The sequence below is a fragment of the Scyliorhinus canicula genome, chromosome 11 (genome assembly GCF_902713615.1).
Source record: "Scyliorhinus canicula chromosome 11, sScyCan1.1, whole genome shotgun sequence".
Lineage (NCBI taxonomy): Eukaryota > Metazoa > Chordata > Chondrichthyes > Carcharhiniformes > Scyliorhinidae > Scyliorhinus > Scyliorhinus canicula.
The window spans coordinates 42,379,983-42,404,926 of record NC_052156.1 but is presented as its reverse complement, the minus strand read 5'-3'; the positions used below and the strand labels follow the sequence as shown (position 1 = coordinate 42,404,926).

General features: G+C 45.6%; 1 protein-coding gene across 5 annotated transcripts in view; it reads right to left on the bottom strand.

Annotated features, from left to right (window-relative positions):
• The window catches only part of LOC119974035 (filamin-B), a 179,682-nt gene extending 155,054 nt beyond the window's left edge, over positions 1-24,628 (bottom strand). For 2 of the 5 annotated variants that reach the window (XM_038812855.1, XM_038812856.1), the window contains exon 1: positions 24,463-24,618. The gene's annotated coding sequence lies outside the window, so the exon portion shown is untranslated. Of the gene's footprint in view, positions 1-24,462 lie in introns of all 5 variants that reach the window. The other 3 variants (XM_038812857.1, XM_038812858.1, XM_038812859.1) reach the window with 2 other exon arrangements.
• Between the last annotated feature and the right edge of the window lie 316 nt (positions 24,629-24,944).

The following is a 24,944-nucleotide window of genomic DNA, read 5'->3' as shown; positions in this document are numbered from 1 at the left end:
TACACTGAGATTATGCCCTTTGGTCATAGACTCTCCCAGAAAGAGAAACACCCTCTCAGTATCTACACTGTTAAGCCCCCTGAGAATCTTATATGTCTCAGTAAGGTCGCTTCTTATTCTTGAAAACTCCAGAGTGCAGGCCAACGTACTCAAACTCTCCTCAGAAGAAAATCCTTCCATAACTAAGATCAACCTAGTGAACTTTCTCTGGACTGCCTCCAATGCCAGTATATCTCTCCTTGTATAAGGTGATTAAAACAGTTCACAGTATTCCAGGTGTGGTCTAAATGGTGCCTTGCATAGTTTTAGCAAGACTTCCTATTTTTGTACTCCATTCCCTTTGAAATAAATGCCAACATTCCATTTGCCTTCCCTATAACCTGCTGACGATGCATAGTGGTTTATTGTTATTTATGCACGAGCACCCCCAAATCTCTCTGAGCTCGAGCTCTCTGCAATCTTTCTCAATTTAAATAATACTCAATTCCTTTATGTTTCCAACCAATATGCAGAACTTAATAATAATAATCTTTATTAGCGTCACAAGTAGGCTTACATTAACACTGCAATTAAGTTACTGTAAAAAGCCCCTAGTCGCCACACTCCGGCACCTGTTCGGATACACTGAGGGAGAATTCAGAATGTCCAATCCACCTAACAAGCACGTCTTTCGGGACTTGTGGGAGGAAACCAGAGCACCCGGAGAAATCCCACGCAGAACGGGGGAGAACGTGCAGACTCCGCACAGACAATGACCCAAGCTGGGAATTGAACCCGTGTCCCTGGCCCTGTAAAGCAACAGTGCTAACCACTGTATTAACGTCACATTTTCCTAATTATATTCCACCTGCCAAGTTCTTCCCCATTCACTTAACCTGCCTACATCCTTCTATAAATTCTTTGTGTCATCCTCACCACTTGCTTTGCCACATATTTTTGTTTCATCCGAAAAGTTGGCAATCGTACATTCACTTCACTCATCCAAGTCATTAATATATATATTGAAAATAATTGTGACCCTAGTACTGATTCCTGTGGCCCTCCACTAGTTACAATTTGCCATCCTCAAAATGACCCTCTTATCCCAACTCCATGTCTTCCATTATGAAATGAAATGAAATGAAAATCGCTTATTATCACGAGTAGGCTTCAATGAAGTTACTGTGAAAAGCCCCTAGTCGCCACATTCCGGCGCCTGTCCGGGGAGGCTGGTACGGGAAGTTAGCCAATCCTCAATCCATGCTAATATACTACTCCCAACACCACTGTCAGCAGCCTTTTGTGCAGTACCTTATTGAACACTATTTGGAAATCCAAGTATATTACATCTACTGTTTTCCCATCATCTATCCTGCTCATTACCACCTCAAAGTATTCCGCTACATTTGACAGGCATGTTTTTCCATTCATGAAACCATTCTGACTCTGCTTGATTATATTATGTATTTCAAATGCTCACATCCTTTATAATGGACTCTTAACATTTTCCCAATGGCAGATGTTAGGCTAATTGCCCAATGGGAACCTGTTTTTGTCTCCCTCCCTTTTTGAATTTGGATGTTATATTGGCAATTTTCCAATCTTCTGGGACTTTTCCAGAATTTAAAGATGCTTGGAAGATTACTACCTGTGCATGCATTATCTCTGTAGCTATTTCCTTTAATATCCTACGATGCAACCCATTGGGTCCAAGGGACTTATTAGCCTTTAAACCCATTAGTTTTCTCTTGCATTTGTTCTCTACTGATAGTTATTGTATTTATTTCCGCCCCACCTCCTTTGCTCCTTGATTATTTAGTATTTGTGGAATGCAATTCATGTCTTCTACTGTGAAGGCTGACACAGTATTTATTTTACTCCACTGCCCTTTCCTGGTTCTCCATTATTATTTTTCCAGTCTCATTCTCTGAGGGGCCTATGTTCACTTTGGCCTCTCTCTTCTTTTTTATATATTTAAAGATGCTTTTATTATCCGTTTTTATATTACTTACTAGTTTAGCCTCATATTTAACTTCTCTCTCTTTATTTTTTTTGGTCATCTTTTGTTGGTGTTTAAAACTTTCCCAATGCTCTGGTTTACCACTAATCTTTGCCACATTATATGTTTTTTATTTCAGTTTAATACTATCCTTGACTTTCCTTGTTAACCACGGCTGATTTATCCCCTTCCTAGAATCCTTACTCCTCACTGGAATATATCTTTGCTGTGAGTCATGAACTATTTTCATAAATGTGTGCCATTGCTGGTCACCTGTCTTTTCTGATAAACTCCTTTTCCAGTCCACCCCAGTCAACTCTGCCCTCACGCCTTTGTAATTACTCTTATTTAAGTTCAGCGTAGTTGTTTCTGACCCAAGTCTCTCACTCTCAAACTGGAAGCTGAATTCTACCATGCTATGGTCACTCTTTCCAAGGGGATCTTTCACTCTGAGATTGTTTATTAAACCTACCTCATTACCCATTACCAGATCCAAAATAGCCTGGTCCCTGTTTGCTTCCATAACATATTGTTCGAGGAAACAGTCCCAAATACACTCAATGAATTCTTCCTCATGGCTACCTCTGCCAATTTGAATTTCCCAATCCACATGAAGATTAAAGTCACCCATGATTAACATACTGCCTTTTTTACATGCCATGGTTATCTCCTGATTTATGCTTGTACAATAAAGCTATTCTTAGGAGGCCTATAGACTATTCCCACCAGCGTATTTTCCCCTTCTTATTTCTTAGCTCTCCCATCTAGATTCTACATCTTCCGATCCAAGATCTATTCTTGCTATTATATTTATTTCATCGCGTGCTAACAAAGCTACCCCACCACCCATTTCTTCCTGCCTGCCCTGATGAAAAGGCCCATACCCCTGAATATTTAGGCCCTAGCTTTGATCTCATTGCAGCCACATCTCTGTAATGGCTATAAGATCATACCCATTAACTTCAATTTGTGCCATTTATTCATTTATTTTCTGCCAAGTACTATGTGCATTTAAGTAAAGAACTATTAATTTTGCACTTTTTGCCATTTTGATTTTACCCCTTTGACCCCATTTACTGTTTTTTTTTAATGTTTGTACACTCTGTCCCTTCCTTTCACACTCTGGGTATCATTACTTAAATAGCTGCCTTGCAATGCTGTCATATACTATTGCTTTGTAAGCCCATGTATAATAATAATAATCTTTATTGTCACAAATAGGCTTATATTAACACTGCAATGAAGTTACTGTGAAAGCCCCTTGTCGCCACATTCCATCCCCTGTTTGCATACACAGAGGGAGAATTCAGAATGTCCAATTCACCTAATAGAATGTCTTTTGGGACTTGTGGGAGGAAACCGGAGCACCCGGAGGAAACCCATGCAGACACTGGGAGAACGTGCAGACTCTGCACAGAAGTGACCCAAGCCGGGAATCAAACCTGGGACCCTGGCGCTGTGAAGCAACAGTGCTAACCAGTATCCTCTCTAAAGAATCTTCTCTCCCTCTATCTAGTTTAAAGACCGCTCTGGGAGGCCAGTCTAAAAACAAATATAATTGTAACAAAATTATCTGCAGAAAAAGATCGTGCATAGCTTGTTGATCTATGTCTAACACATACATCCAACACATACCTATTACTCCTATCTTCCTGTACCTTAATTATAAGATAAACTGATGTGTGCGAATTAAGAGTTAAACCTGAGGCACTATTCCAAGTGTTTCTTCAAAGGAAAGTTTTGCCACTTAAGTTAAATCCACACAATTACAAATAGGAAAACAAAGCCTCAAATATACATGTATAAATATAATATCAAATGGCTGTATCCGGCCTTGGAGGTCAAATGATACGTGCAAACTAATGTTCTAATGTTGATAATATTATCTTAAACTTTCAGCCAGATCACATACAAATCTAGATTACGTTGTCTGATTACATTGCTGTGAAATGACAAGGATATTTTCCTTTATTAAAGGCACTTATAAATACAAGATGTTACAGAAAGATTGCATCAAGTTTCTTCTGAATCAAAATCAAATGTCGAACTTGCCTCATCAGTTCACATTTTCCCACTTTCTCCCTAGTGATCGCTGTCAGAATTATCATAAATGGGCCGGGATTCTCCGCTGGGGTGATTCTCCGTTATGCTGGCCCCTGGGGGTTTCCCGACGGCATGGGTCTGCCCCACAATGGGAAACACCATTAACCGGCTGGCGTAACGGAGAATCCTGCCGGCCGGTCGGGGCAGAAATGTGGGGCGGCGGGGCAGAGAATCCTGCCCAATACTTCTGGCCAATAATACATGAAAAATGAAAATGAAAATCGCTTATTGTCACGAGTAGACTTCAATGAAGTTACTGTGAAAAGCCCCTAGTCACCACATTCCGGCGCCTGTTCGGGTAGGCTGTTACGGGAATCAAACCGCGCTACTGGCCTGCTTGGTCTGCTTTCAAAGCCAGCGATTTAGCCCATTGTGCTAAACAGCCCCTATCTGAGCCATATACCAATGAGACTGCTACAATTATGAGTTAAAGCTTTAAGGACTACACAAACACGACAAAGCGCCTAAAAATTAAGGGATTTCTAAAGAATGCAAGTACTGGAAGGTGGGTTGGTTACCAGAGGACCCAAATTTAGGAGGGGCAAAGAGTAGAATTTTTCGTTTGTGCAAAGAGTTATGATCGGGAATGCACTGCAAAGTTGGTAGAAGCAAATTCAATAGTAATTTTCAAAATCAAATTAGATATGTACTTGAAAAGGAAACGTTTGCAGTGCTGTGGAGAACGTGCAAGGGAGTGGGATTAATTGGATAGTTTTTCATAAATCTAGTATGGACACAATGGGCCGAATGGGCTCCGCCTGTGCCATACGATTCCATGGTGATCCAATAAAGATTAGCATTGCTGTGCAAGTGACTTCACCCCCAATATTTCATTCCTAGCCACATTTGCCGCTTGGTTGCAGTACGGAGTCTGGTGTCTGCTCACTTGTCATATTTGGTGGAGGCAAAAAATGTCAGATGATTCTTTTGTGCATCTGTGTCGGTGGAAATGGAACTTAAAACAATCCATCCTATACTTTCAATCTTTCAACAATGTTTGCAGTGGGGAATGGATGGTATAGTAGGTCAGAACAATGTTGAATACATTAGAGTAACGTAATTATACTTTAGGGACCAGTGTTTGAACTCAGTCCAGACAGATGGTAAGATGATTGTTGAAAAGCAAAAATGAAACAAGTCGGGGCACGTTCCTGTCACAAGCCTGACCTAGTACACTGATTCACTAATTGGGCAACTTAACTCATAAGGCCTATAAAAATGACTGATGTAGGATCTTACGTTAATGCAGGTAAGACCGAAAAACAGAGTAACAAGAGCGGCAACTGGACGTAAACAACTTAACAAATATTCTGAGAGCTTGGATGAGGAAGATGTCTCAACACCTCCCAAAGCATAATTTACCTCAATAAGCATAAATGTATTTATGATGGAACAAAAGTTGTAACACTGGAAAGGGACGGTCAATACAACATTGCTGCAGTGTTTATGGAATTACAGATTTATGTCTGGAATCTAACTCTCAGATTTGCTATCCATATAAGTAGTGGGTAAGCCTCTTGTGTTGCACATGGCAATAAGAATAGGTCACTCAGCCCCTTGAGCCAGCCTATTCCCCCATTCAATGAGAGAAAGACTGATCTGTAATGTATTCATTTCCTTTGGCTCTATTTTCTTTTATACTGTGTCTAACAAAAAGCTATCTATCTCGATTTAAAATAATGTATTAAGTTAGAATCCACTGCTTTTTGTTCAAAAGTTCCAAGCTTGCAGCATCTTTTATGTCAAGAAATATTTTCCAACTTCATTCTTGACTGGGCCGCCTCTAATTTTAAGGTTAGGTCCCATGTTCTATCTAAGGGAGGTTCCTGTATGTCTCCTGGTGCTTGACCGAAGAGGAACATTTAATAGAAACTTGTGAAGATTGTCCAGATGATGTTAGATCTATTGGTGTCCTAAAGGAGAAAAGCACTTTTGCAAGTGGAAAAGTTCACGTCTGTTGGCAGATACATTGATACCTTTGATATCTAGTCAGGGCTGAGTGTGCACTCACAACTGCTCCTGATGCCTATCTAGTCAGGGCTGAGTGTGCACTCACAACTGCTCCTGATGCCTATCTAGTCAGCGCTGAGTGTGCACTCACAACTGCTCCTGATGCCTATCTAGTCAGGGTAACACTGCATGTCTGTCACGGTGGAATTAAACTTCAACGTGACTGGATCTTTCCAGGCAGGAATCTGTCCAGCTCAGGCAGGACATATTCCAGGAAATGTTGGGGGAAATGACATCACAGCACACACTAGTCAAGCCGAATGGCCTCTTTCTTTGCTGAACGTTTTGTAAAGTTGAATGCAATACGTGTGAGATTGGCAGCTACAAGGTTCCAGTGGGTAGCAGCTACAGGACCCTAACCCATCAATATTTTCCATCAAGCTGGTCACCTGGCCTCAAGTCAAGTCGGCTGAGTGAGCGGGAATAAGCCTGTCTGCATTAAATTCCGCTACTGAGTCTGAACAATTCCTTCTCCTGCCAGTTGCTCTCGGGGGATGGAAATCAGCAGCATACCAAAGTCTGCCCAGTCAATCTGTCATTAATTAATAACATTAATAAAACAAATTATTTACTACACCAGCATCCAGCCAGTCTCTGACAAGCCTAACCTCATAATCAACATTCTCTCCTCCAACTCTGCAGCCCGAGTGGACATCACCTCAACTGGTAGGAGCACATGTCACATGGTCTGCAGGCAGTGCAGATATTTCCATCAAGTGGCCTCCACCAACGTTGAGCTGGACTTTTCCATGGGTGGGGAGTAGATTCCTGACTTAGAGAAGATCAGGTGGTGCTCAGGCCAAGGCTGTGATTGGCTGGTAGCCAGTCCCTGACATAGGGATGGTCAGGTGGTAGCCAAGCTCAGTCTGTGATTGGCTGGTGGTTGTTCCCTGACACAGAGAATGTCTGCAGCCTCCCCATTGTCAGTAGCGTGGGAATTACAAGTGTGTACTATGTGTGTGGCCATGCACGATACATCAGTGAATTCCCACTATCTTGGCCCCAGTTACAATGCCTTCATTCTGAGGCAGTCGATAATTCTCGCTGTTTTCATACCTCCAGGAACAAAAAGGGGGTTGCTTCTTGGGAACAAAGTCCCTGTACAGGCTGCTAATGAACCCCCTCCACCACTAAACCAAGGACAGCGAGCATAATAGAGCCATGGAACCAACAGGTAGTCCATTGTTGTGCTAAAGAAACACTTCCAATTTCTGGACTGTTTGGGGAAGGAGCAGCCTCTTGTACAGGCATCCTCCATTATATTGCCATCATGAGGGCACATCCATTTCCAGTAGGAATCTGGAGGAAGAGGTGGGGGAGGAGAAATATGAGACACCTTTGCTCAAGACAGGTTGTCCATGAGCACCTCCTCAGATTCCACCTCTTTACTGGCATGAATCCTCTATTTCCCACCTCACCACCCATCTGGGACATCCTGTCGCAGTGAAAATCCTGTAATAAAAGCGACCAAAAATAAGCTTTCCATAACACACCTAATCATACAAACTGAAATGAACTATTCATTATCACGCATTCCCTCAGTGCCTGTCTTGCAATGCTTCCCCAGTGGCTGCAGCATGGCTGGCAGGAGGCTGCTGGTTTTCACTGGAAGTGATTACAGATGTCCTTGTAGAGCAACCTTCAGCAGCTCTGGACTTAGGGGCCCAGTTTCAGACCTATGTCACCTTGGCATAGGTGGCAGCAGTGTTGGCTGACTGACAGTGGCAATGGCAAGGGCACTGATAGGATGACAGTGCTGGGATGATGACCATTGTCAATCTGAGAGAGAACAGAAGGTTTGTGCTCCATGGAGCTCTTGCCATTCCTATGGGGCAGCTGCTCAGCAAGCCTAGTAACATGATGGTGAACAGGTAGCTAGACTGCTGCCAGAAACTATGTGTCTCTTTGAGATCTGGGGTCATGTTGACAGTAGCCTGAGCCTGGATGACAGCAAGCATGGATCTCATGATTTACATCTAAGCTTCCACTGCAACACTCAGGTGTCAGGTAGTTTCCATCTGTGCTGCCGTGGAAGCTGCCGCAGCAGCCACTAGATGCTGCACCCAGGTTAGTTCTGCAAGTGCTATCATGGAGCTGGGCTGCCTATCACTTTCAACTTGGAAAGGATCGTCTTCCAGCTCTGTGCGATGCCCTTAGCCAAGTTGGAACCCGACCCCTTCACGCTCACTGACTGCAGGCTGGCCAATGCACCAAGCATCGCAGTATGCATGTTCCTCAGCGTTTCCCAGTACGCTACCTCATCGGATTTCTCCTGAGTCTGTTTTACACAAATTCACCTGTTGCCTCTCGCTCTAGTGATCTGGAAAACAAACTTAGCCTGACTTCAGCGCACTCGTACCCAGTATCTCACTACATGCAGATCCTGACTCGATACTGGCCTCTACAATGCCAATATCTGAGCTGGTGGCCGTATTCGTCCGCTCAAGTGATGGGGCTTCTTCATCAGTTGTGTGATGTTGCCCTCTCTCTTCCTGGCTTTGCTGTGGCTGGGCAGGCAGCAGGTCTTGGGTATCAGAAAGCAGGAAATCAGAAGGGGAGACTTGGGGTGAGGGAGGGGGATGAAAGGCAAGCTGCTGTTGAAGAGGTCTTGGTGAATTGCTGCTGTACAAATAACTCGTAGATTTTTCACTCTGCTTTCGCTGTGCATTGATCTGGAGGAAGTGAACATTGGATGGGTTGCAAATCAAGCAGGCTGCTTTGTGCTGGATGATGTCAAGCTTTTTTTTATAAATGTTTTTATTCTCCATTTTCACATTTTCCGTCAAAATTTACACCCCACCCACAGACAGTAAACGGTAACAAATACAAAATCAATCCCCTTAACAATAACAACGATCCCATCCTCCCACCACCCCAAACGACCCACCTGTCAATATATGCATCCAATAAAACAAACCCTCCCACGATGGAAACAAAAAACAAAGGAGAAAAAGAAAAAGGAGTCCGGGACCGCCCATGGTCACCATAGAGTCCACTGCCACACACTCAACGCCATCCAACCTCTGAAAGAGTCCCGTACATGATAGCCAAGAATTGTAAACACCGCCCCCCCCCCCCCCCCCTCTCCAACTCCTCCCGCCCACTGCCTCTTGTAAAACTCCTTCCCCCAACCTCGGTTCCTTCCCCCCAACTTTCCACCCCGGCTAGACCACTCGGACCCTGTTCTGCCAGGCTTCGATGGCTGCAGCCCCTCCCCCCGCCTCACTCCCGTTCACTGGCCGGCTTAAACCGGCCAGCGTGGAGGCCCCCGCCCGGGTCTCTTTCCCCCTTGCCCGGCCCTAGGAAAGCCCAGAAATCCCCTTTTAGCACACAAACCCGCATATCCACCTACACCCCAAAGAGCCCTCACTTCGAGTGAAAGTCCCTTCACTTCCCTTGTCCAAATATATACAACACCGGCTCCTTTAGCCCGTACACCTGCATGCAGTGAAACAAAAAAAAGAAGAAAATACAATCATGAGGTTACATCGGCACATGGCCATTTCTCAGTTCTGCCACAGTCCTTCTGCCTTCGCAAACTCCTCCGCTGCTTCCGCCGTTCCAAAATAAAAGTCCTTGAGCTTGTAAGTCACCCTCAGCTTCGCTGGATATACAATGCCGCACTGCACTTTGCTAATGTACAGTGCCCTCTTCACCCACCTCCTCGCCAGCTCCACCGTAAAGTCCTGGTATACACGTATACCAGCTCCAGCCCACTGCACCACCCGCTTCTGCTTGGCCAGGACAGGACCTTCTCCTTCACACTGTACCTACGGAAGCACAGAGTCACTACCTTTGGCAGCTCACTCGCCTTTGGTACAGGCCTCCATGACCGATGAGCCCGATCCAGGGACCCTCCCCCTCCCCCAATAGTTCGCCAGCATCGCGGCAAATTACTCAGTCGGCCTTGGCCCTTCAACTCCTTCGGGCAGCCCCACAATCCTCAAATTCTGTTGCCTGGATCTGTTTTCCAGGTCTTCCATTTTTCCTCACAGATCCTTGTTAATCTCCATCACCATCCGCATCTCTTTCCCCATCGAGGTAAGTTGATCACCGTGCTGCAATAATGTCTCCTCCACTTCCTTCAGCGCCTCCCCTTGCTCCTGCACCTAGGCCACTGTGCTTGCCACCGCCGTCGTCACCAGGGAAATCGCCTCCTCCACCAGCACACTCAAAACCTCCCTCATATCCTTCCTCATTGTCTCCATGTAATTTGTAAACTGCCTTTCGAATTCTGCAGCCATCACCTTAGTTATTTCTTCAGCTGTAAGCAATGCGGCCTCCCCTGGTGTTCCAGCCTCCATTTTCCTTAGTGACCCCGCGGTGACCTTCCACTCCCCGACGGACCGTCAGCTGTTTTTTTTACTCCCGTTTATTTGCTCACCCTCCACATTTTCCTTTACTGTGCCTCCTCTGTGCCTTCTCCCTGCTTTTGCCGCCTCCATGGACCCTGGGACCGGGCTTAAAGCCCCGAAAATGCCGTTCCCGAACGGGAGCCCTCCATTGCGCGGCTACCTCCCGCCCGCTATCACCGGAAGTCCGATGTCGAGCTTTTTAAAAATAAATTTAGAGTACCTAATTATTTTTTTTCCAATTAAGGGCCAATTTAGCGTGGCCAATCCACCTACCCTGCACATCTTTGAGTTGTGGGGGCCGGGACCCATGCACACTCAGGGAGAATGTACAAACTTCACATGGACAGTGAGTGACCTGAGATCGAAGCCGGGTCCTCGGCGCCACGAGGCAGCAGTGATAACCACTGCACTACCGTGCTGCCTGGTGTTGAGCTTCTTGAGTGTTGTTGAGCTGCACTCATCCAGGTAATACTCCTTCGTAACACATGAGCTCTACCACCCAGAAGGACAAGGGCAGCAGATGCATGGGAACCTGCAAGTTCCACTCCAAACCACTCACCATCCTGACTTGGAATGATATTACTTTGCTTTCACTGTCACTGGGTCAAAGTACTGGAACTCCCTTCCGAACAACACTGTGGATGTATCTATTACACATGGATTTCAGAGGTTCAAGAAGGCAGTTCACCATCGCCTTTTCAAGTGAAATTAGGGACGAGCAATAAATGCTGGTCTAGCCAGTGAATCCCACATTCCATAAAATAATTTTAAAAACATTGCAACCCCTACATCTGAAAATGTGTGCCTGCAGAGTTTTAGCGTCTCATTTTTAATTAAACCACATGTGGTGCAGAAGGTGCAAAGTTGTAGAAAAATAGTACCTGTCCTGGTGTATTGTTATACCCAGTTGGACTTCAACTATTTGTATGGGTGTGATTAAACATAGATCAAATAGTTAGGAAATTATTATAGGCATGTTTGTACAGTGATAGATGAAGTAAGGTGCAGCCCAATTGAACAGTCACTTCCACTGTGTCAACAGAACTGCGTTTGGTAATGCTGGACACATTATTTTGTAACGTTGACATAGAAAATTATGAGATTGTAGAGGCAGCAGAAACTGGGTGGGGAAAAGTCATTTCTTGGAGTTTATGCCAATGCTACCCCCTACTGGCATTGAAGTGTAATCGATCACACAGGACAGCTGTTTGCATCAGGAATTTCACAATGATACGAGAATTATAATTTTGGAGAGGTTGTAGGCATTGATTTTCCTTTATACGAAGCTGTCAGTAAATATTTTTCAAATTACTTTGTTTAAACAATCCCCCCAAAAAAGGTTTTCAACAAATGCAATTGTACTTAGCACCCCAGCACAGCCTTTAGAGTAGTGATACTTTTTGTCCATATAGTTCCGGTGTAGGGGCCAGTATAACTGTGATCTGCCCTCTTAAAGCTATGTGGCATGTACAATTTATGATAATTAACAAAGAAATGTTTTAAAATCATCTGCGAAGGGCATTGCTGTATTCTAGAGCAGGTGTTTTGTGATGTAATAATAATAATCATTATTAGTGTCACAAGTAGGCTTACATTAACACTGCAATGAAGTTGCTGTGAAAATCCCCTAGTCGCCACATTCCGGTAGGTCCACAGAGGGAGAATTCAGAATGTCCAATTCACCTAACAGCACGTCTTTCGGGATATGTGGGAAGAAACCGGAGCAGCTGGAGGAACTCCAAGCAGCAACAGGGAGAACATGCAGACTCCACACAGACAGTGACCCAAGCCAGGAATTGAACCTGGGTCCCTGATGCTGTGAAGCAACAGTGTTTACCACTGTGCTACCATGAGGCTTTACCTTGCATTACAGTGAAAGATTTTGTGAGATAATGAAGGTTAATTTTAAAATCTATCACCATTTGTAAAGTGTACCAGAACCTGTTTTTATTTCAAATCAATGAACACTTTAACAATTTATCATCCATAGACTGTCTGGTACTAAATACAGATATACTTAGCTTTACTTTAGTCATAAAGATAACGGGCACGATTCTCTGCCTTGTTTGGTTCAAGCGAGAGCGGAATGAGGCTGGTGAATAGCGGGAGGGGCCAAAAACAAGAACTGCACCAGGCGTCAAACCGTTTGCGATGCTCCCTTGGCAAAATCGGGATCCCGCCATAGCGTGGTGAGAAACCAATTATCACCACCTAAGCCCTATTTCCATACGATTAACGAGAGCCACCCCATGTGGTCTCTGCAATCCAGCGGCCTCCCCAGCAGGTGGTCATGCTGGAACCGATGAGTACTCCTTTTGAAAAGCGTGAACCTGGCAGATGGGCCGCTACGGGAAACAAGGACATGAGCAGGGGGACAACTGGGGGGTGCAGCCCCAGTTGGGGTGGGCTGCCATAGGGTGGTTCTGCTGGCGGGGAGGGGGGCTGAAGGGGGTGGGGGGTCGGCTGTGCATGAGTCCTCCATGCCAATCCCTGGATTGTGTGTTCCCTTTCCGGGGCCAACCCTAGTCCCTGCCTGTTTGCCCAATGATCACCCAGAGCTCCCACGGACCAGGGAAGCTTCTGGCCATGCAGCTGAAGGCTATTACTAATGGGAATTGGCAATTGTGGTTACGTGAGCACATCACACATCTCAAGTGTATCCCTGTGGTTGGCACGTGGGGCTGATAGCCTAGCATCCCAATCACGCCATGATGCCTGGACACTGTGCTTGAACACTGCAGGCGGCAGCACCACAGACGCAGCAGCCAACATCCGAACACCCAGGGGATGGGCCCCAGCCCCAGGCACACGTCCGCGGCTGGGTGTTCATGGGCAGTGCGTGTCGGGTGGGGGACATGAGGGGGCGGAGGGGCCATGTCTCAGGGGATGGGACATGGGATTGGTTGTCGGACCCGCATCTCGGAACAAAGAGCCAGAGGCATCATACCAGTTGTGGTGAGGGTATTTTAAAGTTTCTTGTACATGAGTACACCACTGCCCTACTCTCCTGATGATGCTGCCCCACTATCCCCCCCTCCCCCCTTCAACACACACTCCACTACTTACCTCTCACCTGCACCCGCCCCCCCCCCCCCCCCCCCCGGTGCCCTCAGTGATCCTCAATGTGTTTGACCCTCCTAGCTCTACCACTACATCTTGGTGTTTCCCCGGGATGCACGTCAGAGGTGGACGCAGCCGGTTGCTTACCTTGTCCCGTGGCCTTCGATGCCTGTGGCGGGCATCCTCTGGGGGCTCCAGGGCCAGAGGGCCCCCGCTCACGTTTTTTTTGTTTTTTCCTCTTTTTTAAAATAAATTTAGAGTACCCAATTCATTTTTTTTCCAATTAAGGGGCAATTTACCGTGGCAAATCCACCTACCCTGCACATCTTAGGTTGTGGGGGTGAAACCCAGGCAAACACGGAGAGAATGTCAAACTGGTATGATGCCTCTGGCTCTTTGTTCTGCGATGCAGACCCGGCAAACTCCACATGGACAGTGACCCAGGGCCGGGATCGAACCTGGGACCTCGGCGCCATGAGGCAGCAGTGCTAACCGCTGCGCCATCATGCTGCCCTCCCCCACGCACTTGACGGCGGCACATCTACATCCATGCCGCCCTATTCTGATACTGGCTGCGAGATGCAGCCTTAACAGAAGGGTGGCCTTCGGAGGAACTGGTGGCCACCATTGCCAGTCCATAGGATGTGTCCGAGTTGCCAACCTATACCCCCTCCTCCCGCTCAGTGGCCATAGGGCCCTGAGGTTCACCTCGGGACGGAGGGGACGCTGGATTGAGCCCCAACATCATCTGGCCCTGCATCATCTGGCCCTGCATCATCTGGCCCTGTTAGCCTTGGTGGCTCTCCATTGTCTGCACCATTGTGTCGATGCCCTCGATGATACTCCTTAGTGATTGGGTCATGCTCTGCAGCACCTCGACAACGCCCACCTGCGACTGGGACAAGCTCTGCAGTGTCCCAGCCATTCCCATCTGAGACCAGGACATATCCCGCAGCGCCTCATCATGGTCAGCCTAGTACAGGGTCACGTCCTCCAGGTGAGTCGGACAGTCTACCGAGGCCCTCACCCATGGTCGTCACCAACTGAGCCACGCCTTGGACTCCACTAATACTGCTGACATTGTGCACCAGGCTCTTCACTGCGGTCACCACCTTAGCAGTGTTGGCCTTTGTGCTGCATTGCCGGCGACATCTCCTGTGCCCATCGCCTCTGGGATTCCTTCAATCAGCTATGAACCTGCTGGAGTGTCGCTGACATCGCCTTCTGAATGGCCTGGCTGCACCCTATTGTCTGCATCAGCTCTGGGATAGCATGTTCCACAGGCTCAGCATCTGGCTGGGACCCAGCTGCGTCCTGGGATCCAGCAGACCTCCAACTGCTGTCTCCCCTGGACGTTCCTGCATCCACGACTGTGTGGTGCTCACCAGATTGTGCCCCAGAAGCCTGTCCACTAACATTGCCCACCGAGGTGAGTGTCTGTGCGCTGGTGGAGGATGGTGATGGCAGCTGTGATACATCGATTGTGGCATCCTCAGATCTCTATCCGAGGTGGTCCCATGAGAGGCAGCGGAGGGGCCCATCCCGGATGGGCTGGTGCCATCGGCTGGAGGACCTGCGGAAGAATGAACACGTGGTCAGTGGGAGGGATGGGTCAATCTGTATGGCAATAACAACTCACATTTGACAGGTCCTCTGGGTGGGGCCTGGTGGATCTTTACCTTTGTGGCATGCGGCAACCTCTGCATTGGTGACCGCTTTGTCCTCAGCCACCCCATAACCTTCAGAGCCAGTTCCTCGAATGTCGTGAGGATTGTTATAACCGGCACCCCTCCACCAGTCTGGGCCCTCTCCCGACGATTGTGGTGCAGCTTCTCCTGCAGAGACAGAAAGAGGGCATCGCTCATCACACGTGTGGTTCACCTTGGTGGGGGGGGAGATGGCGTGAAGGAAGGTTTGGGAGGTGGTGAAGAGGGGGGTGAAGGGAGGGTTGGGGTGAAGGGAGGGTTGGGGTGAAGGGAGGGGGTGAAGTGTGGGTTGGGGGGCAAATAGAGGGTGAGGGGGCTGGTCACGTGGGGGTGGTAAGGTTTCAGGAGGGGGTATCGATTCACGTATGCTGCCCGGTGCTTCTTGCGGCACTGGAGGCCTGTCCTCCTGGTTATCCTTCCAAAGCTGACGGCCGCTGTCACTTCATCCCAGGCGGCATTGGCTGCCCTGTGGCTCACCCTCCGGGACCCTCAGTGGAATAGGAGATCCCTCCTGGCCTTGACCATCTAGGAGCCTCCCCAGGTCCGCGTCTCCAAACCTTGGGGCCAGTCGTCTTGGTGCCATGGCTGCGAGCTGAGTGGGGCTGGCTGTGCAAGTGCTGTTTAATTGCTTCTCAACCATGTTGGCGGGGGGGGGGGGCCTGGCGAGCGTGGTCCCGGTGCATCGGCTGACGAGCCTTCATTTGTGGCGAGAAGCCTGTGAGGCCTCGTTAACTGGACCAATTAACGTTGTATTCTGTTGCCGGCCTCGCTGGGTTGAGCGCCGGGAAGCTAAATGCAGTTCTCGCTCACTATCACACTTAGAAATCTTTCCGCAGAATCGCGGCCATTATTTTTCTCAGGGTGTCAGTAATAATTTTTTTTTTGACAAACATCTTTTTAAATGTAAAGTAATGTTTCTCGTTTTTCCTTGTTCTTATCTGTCTTAACAGATGTAATTTTTATAAGGCACTAAATGCTCTTCACAATATTCAATTAGAATTTGATTTGCTACAGCTCTAAACTTCAATCTGAAGTAGCATTGACAGTTTGCACAGGTATTATCATAAATTGGTTATCATAGTGGACTGCCAACCCATTGTGTCAAGTTAAGGTCTATCATTGGCAAGTTGTGAAATTTAATTCAATAAATCTGGTGATCCGTGAGCTGGCAGTAGAAAATATGTATCACCAATATTTAGGAATGTTATTTGGGACAGAAAGCTGTCTGTCTAAATTCATTTATTTTTTATTTTCCAATTAAGGGGCAATTTGGCATGGCCAATCCACCTTACCCTGCACAGCTTTAGGTTGTGAGGGTGAGACCCATGCAGACACAGGGAGAACGTGCAAACTTCACGCGGTCAGTGACCCTGAGCCGGGATCAAACCCGGATCCTCGGCACCATAACCACTGCTCCACCGTGCCGCCCCAGAAAGCTGCTAGTCTGACCTACCTGTGACTCTTATGATGCATTATATAGTTGACTCATAAGGAGCCTAGGAACGCCACTCAATTGTAAAATCAGGGTAACCTGGATGAGCTTAAATACTTCTGGAGCACTATAGTGAGAATTCAAATTCAGACAAGAAATCCCAAGATCATCATTTCCCAATGTTTACAGTGCCCAGAGAGAAAGGTAATCTTTCATATTTCTTTGTCAACACCTCTTGTGGAGCTCGGTATATATGAGTGATGCTTATCTTGTACTCTGAGACCGCTGAAATTTGGGCATGTAAGAAAGAGTTAAAAGGAATTCAGGAGATGTGAAAATGTCTTGAAGAAGCGTAGGTGGGGAGGGGGGCAGGCGGAAGCAGCAGGAATGGAAATAAAGGAGATGAAAGAAATTAAGACAATATGATAAATAACCAGAAAAGTCAAGCAGGACAAATATACAAGAAGATTGCGAAGAAGTACGATGAGGGTAAAAAAATAATGATGAGAAATTACGAACAAAGTTCTGAATGCACGCAAGTGAAATACAGTGGGGCGGGGGGATGGAGGAATGGAGACGGTTCTATCTTATCCTAGTTTTGCTCGCACTTGTGTACATCAAGATTAGTCTCCAGGAAGTAAGAGGACAAAATCTTAAGAGGACTAATTGATTTTCACAAGAAGATTGATGACAATGGGGATTTTGATTTGTGAGAAAAACAGATGCTGCATTCTGAAAAGTTCAGGTGTGTGTTCACTTCTGAACTTATTCACAATAAATAACAGGTTTTAATAAAGAGGGAGTGTGGTGGTATTTGCGAAGGAGGTGGTTGGAAAGGAGGTGACTTATAACTTTACCTTGAGCCAGCAGGGAGGAGAATTCATTATAAACTGGAAAATTATTGTGTAAAAGGTAAGGGAGTGGGTCCAGAACAAGAAGCTCTCATAAAGCAGCAGCTGTCCTTGTTTTTCCAAGCAAATCATACATATTCCACTGAACAATCAGACTACCTACTGAGCTTCTCTTGATCTGCAGACAGGCCGACAAGGAACATAAAGTATTGAGGTGATTGAATTGATGTCCTTTGACAAATCATTGATTTTACTGAACAAAATCTAATTCAAAGAAACAACATTCTTAAGCATACCTTTGGATTAGTTCAATAAAATCAATGTTTATTAACCTGCTGATGTAGAAACTATTTTGATTGTGTACCGTGGAATATAATCTTATAGCTCAGAAGAAGGCCATTCATGCCTGCGCTAACATTTTGAATAAAACTATCCAATTAATTGCACTCCCTGTTCTTTCCGTCCAGTTCTGTATTTTGTTCATTTTTGAGTACGTAACTAATTCTCTCTTGAAGGTCACTATTAATTCTGCTTCTGCAATCCTTCCAGGCAGTGCATGCCACACCATTTGAAACTTGCTGTGTAAAAAACAAATGATCATTTTGACATTTTTGACAGACTGTCACTCTGTTTTGCAGCAATCAAAAAGCAAAAACGCTTTAGAAAAAAACAGAAGGTGGGGTGTGTTAATGTCCCAGTAATGTGAGGGTGACGCTGACTGGAGCCCCTAAATTACATAGTGCCATTTTGAGCCCTTCACAAGGAAGATGCAAAAGGTATGACAAGTAGTTTACTCTGGGCTGCTTTCTGCTGGTCAGGTGCAAGGTGTTATGACTCAGCTACTGAATCTGATACATGTAATAGGGAGGGGAGTGGTGGTAGAAATGTGAACAAAGGATTCTTTTAAAATTACAATGAGTACTGTACTCTATTAAACAACAATCATTTATTTGACACCAAACAATAACACCAAACAATAACTTAACTTTTATTTTTATTATTGAATTTAATTTAAATAAGCTAGTCCGTCCTGTCAGTGAAAATTATCCCCAAGATAAGCATGGCTAGAAGCTGGACTTTGAAACTAAATCCAGCACATAGACAGAGAGGAGGAGCTGGTTAATAGCAATCTGGACTTTCCCCTCTCTTCCACACAGTGATGTAACTACAATAGAGTAAATACAGCAATCACATCAGCTTGACAGTTATGGGGCCCAACCCATTGGCAGCGGAATGCCAGGACTGTGCTTTGGACTCAGGTTTTGTGTAATGGTGACAGCTCTGTGAAAGCCTCAGTCAGAGCCAACCTCAACCCTTACTCAAGGTGACGCAACTTGTGGATTTCACATGCCAAAATCAGCCAGTTCAATCAGGCCTAAACCAAACGGAGAAATCAGACAAAGGGCAGTGGGTTAAATTTTTTGGGTCACTTCCCATAGAGCACATTGTCCTAAAAACAGTTCAGTGCACACAGGTTTTGCTGGAAATCACAGCACAGCAGGAGGTCATTCATGTTGCTGGGAGTGTATTATAGGCCCCCAAACAGTCAGGGAGGGATAGAAAAGCAGATACATAGACAAATATCAGGGAGTGTAAAAAATAATAGATCAATAATAGTAGCGAATTTCAACTTCCCCAATATTAATGTTGATACGCAAAGTGTGAAAGGCTTATTGGGGTTGGAATTCTTAAAGCGCACCCAGAAGAGATTCGGCACGTAGAAAGTCCTACAAGAGACGGGGTAGTGCATGTCCAAATTTTAGGGAATTACGCCGGACAGGTGGTCGAAGTGTCGGTGAGGGTGCCTTTCGATAATAGTGACCATAACTCTGTAAGATTTAAGGTCGTTATGGAAAAGGACATGGATGGATTGGAAATAAAGTTTCTGAGTTGGGGAAGGCCGATTTTAATAGGATAAGACAGGATCTAGCCAAAATGGACTACTTGTAGGAAGATCCACATCAGAGCAGTGGGAGTCATTCAACAAGGAAATAGGCAGCGTACAATGTCAACATGTTCCCAGAAAGGTAAAGGGCGGGACCAAAAGGTCCAGAGAACCCTGGTTGTCAAGGGTTATACAGCATTCAATATGGAAAAAAGAGAGGCTTATGGCAGATTCAGGGGGCTCAAAACAGTATAAGTCCAAGAGGAGTATAGAAAGTGCAGGGGGGTGCTTAAAAAATAAATTAGAGAGCAAAGAGGGGGCATGAAAAATCACTGCCAGGCAAAATAAAGGTAGTCCCAAGGTATTTTATAAGTATATTAAGGGCAAGAGGGTAACCAGAGAAAAAATGTGGTCCATTAGGGACCAAATTGGTGGCCTCTACGTGGAGCTGAAAGATGTAAGTGAGGCATCAATGAACATTTTGCATCTGTTTTCCCTGTGGAGAAGGACGATGTTGGTATCTAAAGAAAATTGAACAAATTAGCATTGAGAGGGAGGAGATATTAGTGGTTTTATCGGGCTTAAAAGTGGATAAGTCACCTGGCCCAGATGAGATGTATCCCAGGCTACTGCCTGAGGCAAGGGAGGAGATTGCAGGGGCTCTGATGCTAATTTTCAAATCCTCATTGGCCACAGGAGAAGTGCCAAAGGACTGGAGGACAGCTAATGTGGCACCATTATTTAAGGAGGGAAGTCAAGAAAAAACAAGTAATTACAGGTCAGTGAATTTAACATCAGGAGTAGGGAAATTATTGAAAAAAAGTTCTGAGAGACAGAATTAATTTCCACTTGGAGAGGCAAGGATTAATCAAGACAGCATGGCTTTGTCAGGGGGAGATCATGTCTAACAAATTTAATTGAATGTTTCGAGGAGGTGGTCAGGTGCAGATGAGGTTGATGTAGACTACATGGACATATGTAAGGCTTTTGACAAGGTCCCACATGGGAGACTGATCATGAAGGTCAGAGCCCATAGGATCCAGGGCAATTTGGCAACCAAAAAGAAAATGCTGGAAAATCCCAGCAGGTCTGGCAGCATCTATAGGGAGAGAAAAGAGCAAAGTTTCGAGTCCAAATGACCCTTTGTCAAAGCAATTTGGAAAGTTGGATCCAAAATTGGCTTGGTGACAGGAAGCAGGGGTAATGGTCAAAAGTTGATTTTGTGACTGGAAGCCTTTGTCCAGTGGTGTACCGCAGGGATTGATGCTGGGTCCATTGCTGTTTGTCATGTACATTAATGTGAATGTGGGGTAAGATCAGTAAGTTTGCAGATGACACGAAAACTGGTTGTGTGGTGGATAGTGAGGAAGAAAGATAGATTACAGGATGAAATAGGTGGGCTGGTCAGATGGGCAGAATGATGGCAAATGAGATTTAACTCTGAAAAGTGTGCGAGAAGCATTTTGAGAGGGCTAACCAGGCAAGAGTATACAATGGATATAGGGCACTAAGGAAGTATAGAGGGGCCTTGGGGTACATGTCCAAAGATTCCTGAAGGCAGCAGGACAGTTAAATAAGGTGGATAATAAATGGGATACTTGTATTTATTAGCCAAGGCAAAGCCTATGAGGGCTGGGAGGTTATGATGGAGCTGTATAAAACATGTTTAATGGCCTTATCATCCTGCATCACTACTTTTAGTTATTTGTTGGTCTGTAGCCAACCTTCCCTTTGCTCCTCTGCCCTATTGAGTCACATACTTTCCAAGCATTAAATGGCTTCCTTATTCTTCCTACCTGCGCATCACTTATCCATATTAGAAACATGGATACATAGAAAATAGAAGCAGGATGAGGCCATTCAGCCCTTCAAGCTTGCTCCATCATTCATTATGATCATGACTGATCATCAAATTCAATACCCTGATCCTGCCTTCTCCCCACATCCCTTGATCCCTTTAGCCCCAAAAGCTATATCTAATTCCTTCTTGAAATTATTGAAGTTCATCTGCCAATTATATGCTCATTCTGCAGGTTTATTAATGTCTTCCTGTGTATGTTCTACATCCTCAGCCCCACCCACATTTACTGTGGTTGGCAGATTTTGAAATTGTACTTCCCATTCCACATCTTGTACGATGTTCCGTGTAGATAATCTGAAAAAAAATGTAGCGACAGAGCCTGCGCCTTGCATGTGTGGATAATATTGCGATTTCCCAAGGGGGCACAGAGATGCAACACTTTGGATTTTATGATCTGAGGAGGGTCCCAACCTGCACTTGCTCTCTGGGGCTTTGTTCAGCCAATGCCTGTTCCTCTAACTGAGAGCAGGCCAGCCCTGAGAACAGAATATGGGCCGAAATCAGACCTATTCCCCTCCCATCCCCCTCTCCGAACAGTCCAACCTGGGCGGTGGCGCCGAAATATGTTGCAGTTCGTATGTACAACTTCCTGATTAAAGTGAACAATGGGTTGACCGCGGCGCTGGGGCAGGACTGCTGTCCACAGCCCCAGAGGAAGAGGCTGGCTTGAAACATCAGACAAAGGGAGGTCGAAAGACACGGCAGATAACCAGTTACTGAGACCGACACGCCCGTTGTTAGAGAGGGAGAGAGTCAAGGCAGAGGAACAGACAGGGAGGAGACAGACACCAGAGAAGCAGATAAGATAGCTAGAGAGAAAGAATTTGCGACAGCAGCGAAATAGATAAATGGACACCTCATGGAGAGAGGATGGAAACAAATGGTTAGGGGCAGCATTGCTGAATTCTATTATTCAATCTGAACAGCGAATTCTAATGCAAAACTCAAGCAAGTTTTTTTTAAACTGGAGAAATTACTCTGTCATCTATTCAATCTAAGAATTGGCACTGCTGGCATTCAACATGCTCACCCAATAAGGGGGCGTGTTAATAATGACTGTGCTGATAAATTAATGATTTATTAAGTCTGTTCAACTCTAATCAAACTTGATTGACTAGAAGAGTAAACAGACATCACCTGGAGACCTCATAATACCCCCATCCCCTCGGTGATCACTAGTATATTTGGTCACATTTTTTCCCCCATGAGAATGTGTTTGTTCGCAGTATTAAATTCCAATCCATGATGTTTGGAGAAAGAGCGATTAAAATGAGTCCCGTTTGTTTCGCGGGAAACCATTGAGACAATCAGCAGAGGGAGCTTCATACAAGATCGGATGAACATATTTCCATGTCTTAGACTTTCACTTTAACACAGCAAACAGGCGCCGGAATGTGGCGACTAGGGGCTTTTCACAGTACCTTCATTGAAGCCTATTCGTGACAATAAGCGATATTCATTCAAACAACAACCCCTTCCATGAAAATAAACAAGACGGCAAACTTTATAACGTGACGTTAATGTTTAAAAAAAAAATAGGCTTATTTTTTGTTTCATTCATCAGTTCCACTTCTGCACCAACTGAGGTGGATTTTAGTGCTGAGGGAAAGGTATCCACGTTTTCCAGGACGTCGCATCGGGTATTGTCAGAAAAGCAGCGAGGTTAAAAACGAAGTAAAGCCCCGTCTCCTGGATTGGGTTAGTGCTGCTTCCACGGCACCCCAGGCCCTCCGTCACCCCTCCAGCATGAGGTCAGAAGAGCATACACACCTCACAATATCGACCCACTCTCGCTCGCTCCTGGCAAGATGAGGCGGGAAGAATGTGTGCCTCAGTGAGAAGTGCTGATTGGGTTTAATGCTATTATTTTTTTCAAATCTTTTAATTGGCCCTCTTGACTGTTATCAGAACGTCTGCGAAAATCATATCTGAGAGGAGATTTCCTCACATTGGAATGTAAAGGTTTTCTGATTGAAGGCTGGCCTGTAAACAGTGTGGCTGGAGCATGGCGAAAGTTATCTTAGACTCGGTGATGCCTCAGCCCCCCCACCCACACCGAGCACTAGCTGCCTGTAGCTGGCGTTAAGGAGGAAGATTGCCCGGTGACAACTTAACACCATCAACATTGATGTTCCCAACATTCCCCATCACTGTCAGGAGGAAGCCCATTCCCAATGTACATTCCTTCCAAAGGCGGGAGAGCCCATCTTGACAGAATAATGAATTTAGCGGGATTCATGATTTTTTGTCTCCTGGTTTCCCATATCTTCTGAGCTGGGTTGAAAATGCCCATCTTACTTCACTCGGGTCTCTGAGCCTTCTGCTGAAGAAAGGGACCTTTACCCAAGTAGAGTGAGCAGCATTGAATTTCAGGAGTGACCCGGGACACGACATGACTTAGTTCCACCCCCACCGTCATTGTTCAACGTGTAAAGTATACAATTTCTTTAAAGCATTAACCTGTCCGTTTTTCTAATAAACAGGCTACAGTACTTCCTTTTCGCGCGCGTGTCAGATTACATGATAGCGATGGTCTTCTGGCCATTTTCTTTTCTGAAGGTAACGAAATCGTGGTCCTAACTCTGCTGATCAAATAATTACGAATCGCCCAAATTAACCTTCTCTTTCGGAGGTCTAATTTATGTAACAACATTCTATAAATTAAAAAAAAGACGCGGCTTGCTTGCCTTGATTAACAAAAGCAGTGACAGACTCTACCAACCTCTTCCCAAACTCAAGGTTAAACGTTGCAATGTGGACCAAGTGGGTGAATGAGCCTTCCTGACCCAAACATATTCACCTAACAATCTCAACAACACGTGTCCCAGTTCCTGCTCAGGCCACACGGGGCTATTTACAAATCTCATTTGAGCCAATCCACATTCTTCCGACTTCTTATCTATTGGGGGTAACGTTTATTTACTCTTGCAAAAACATGGCAATAAATTCCATTCTCCTCTCACACGCTGCTAATGAAGGCTCGCATCTCGCTTATTCCCCTGGTCGACTGTTCCCCACGCTCACCCCAGCTTCCTCATTAAATAGTTCCCTTTCTAGAAAATGAGAACTTTTCCCATAACTTGTTGCCATCTTGTTATATAAATCACTGTGTCACCATCTGAAATGAACCAGAAATCCGCGAATTCTCTGGCGATTCAAACCACAGATTTTGTTCTCCGAAAATAAAAGGACTGGAACATAACTCAAGAGGTAAAACTTACCCCGGCGCTGGGGGCAACTGGATTTCACAAACTGTTTCCCCTTTTTTTCTGGGGCGGCACGGGTCCACTGGTAGATTGGGATCTTCCCTGCGCTGAAGGCTACTTTGAGTTTCCTTGAGAGCGCTTGCCTGTTTTTAAACAGGGTGCTGGAAAGCAGCGAGAAACTGGAGCTGATTTCAACTCTGATCCCGCACACAACGCTAGCTCGTCTTTCTCACATATTACGTAATCCCATCGCTATGTTCATTCATTTAACAGAAGCCCCCCCAAAAAATTAACCCCTTCCTTCCACTGACCTTGCACACCGATGGAAGCAAATATCTATGTTTTGCAGTTTTGCACAAATACAGATAAACTTGTGGAACTGCAATTGTCCAAATCCCATTCTCAGTGTGATAAAAGCAGATCACTGCGGATGCTGGAATCTGAAACACAGACACAATATGCTGGACAATCTCAGCAGGTCTGACAGCATCTGTGGA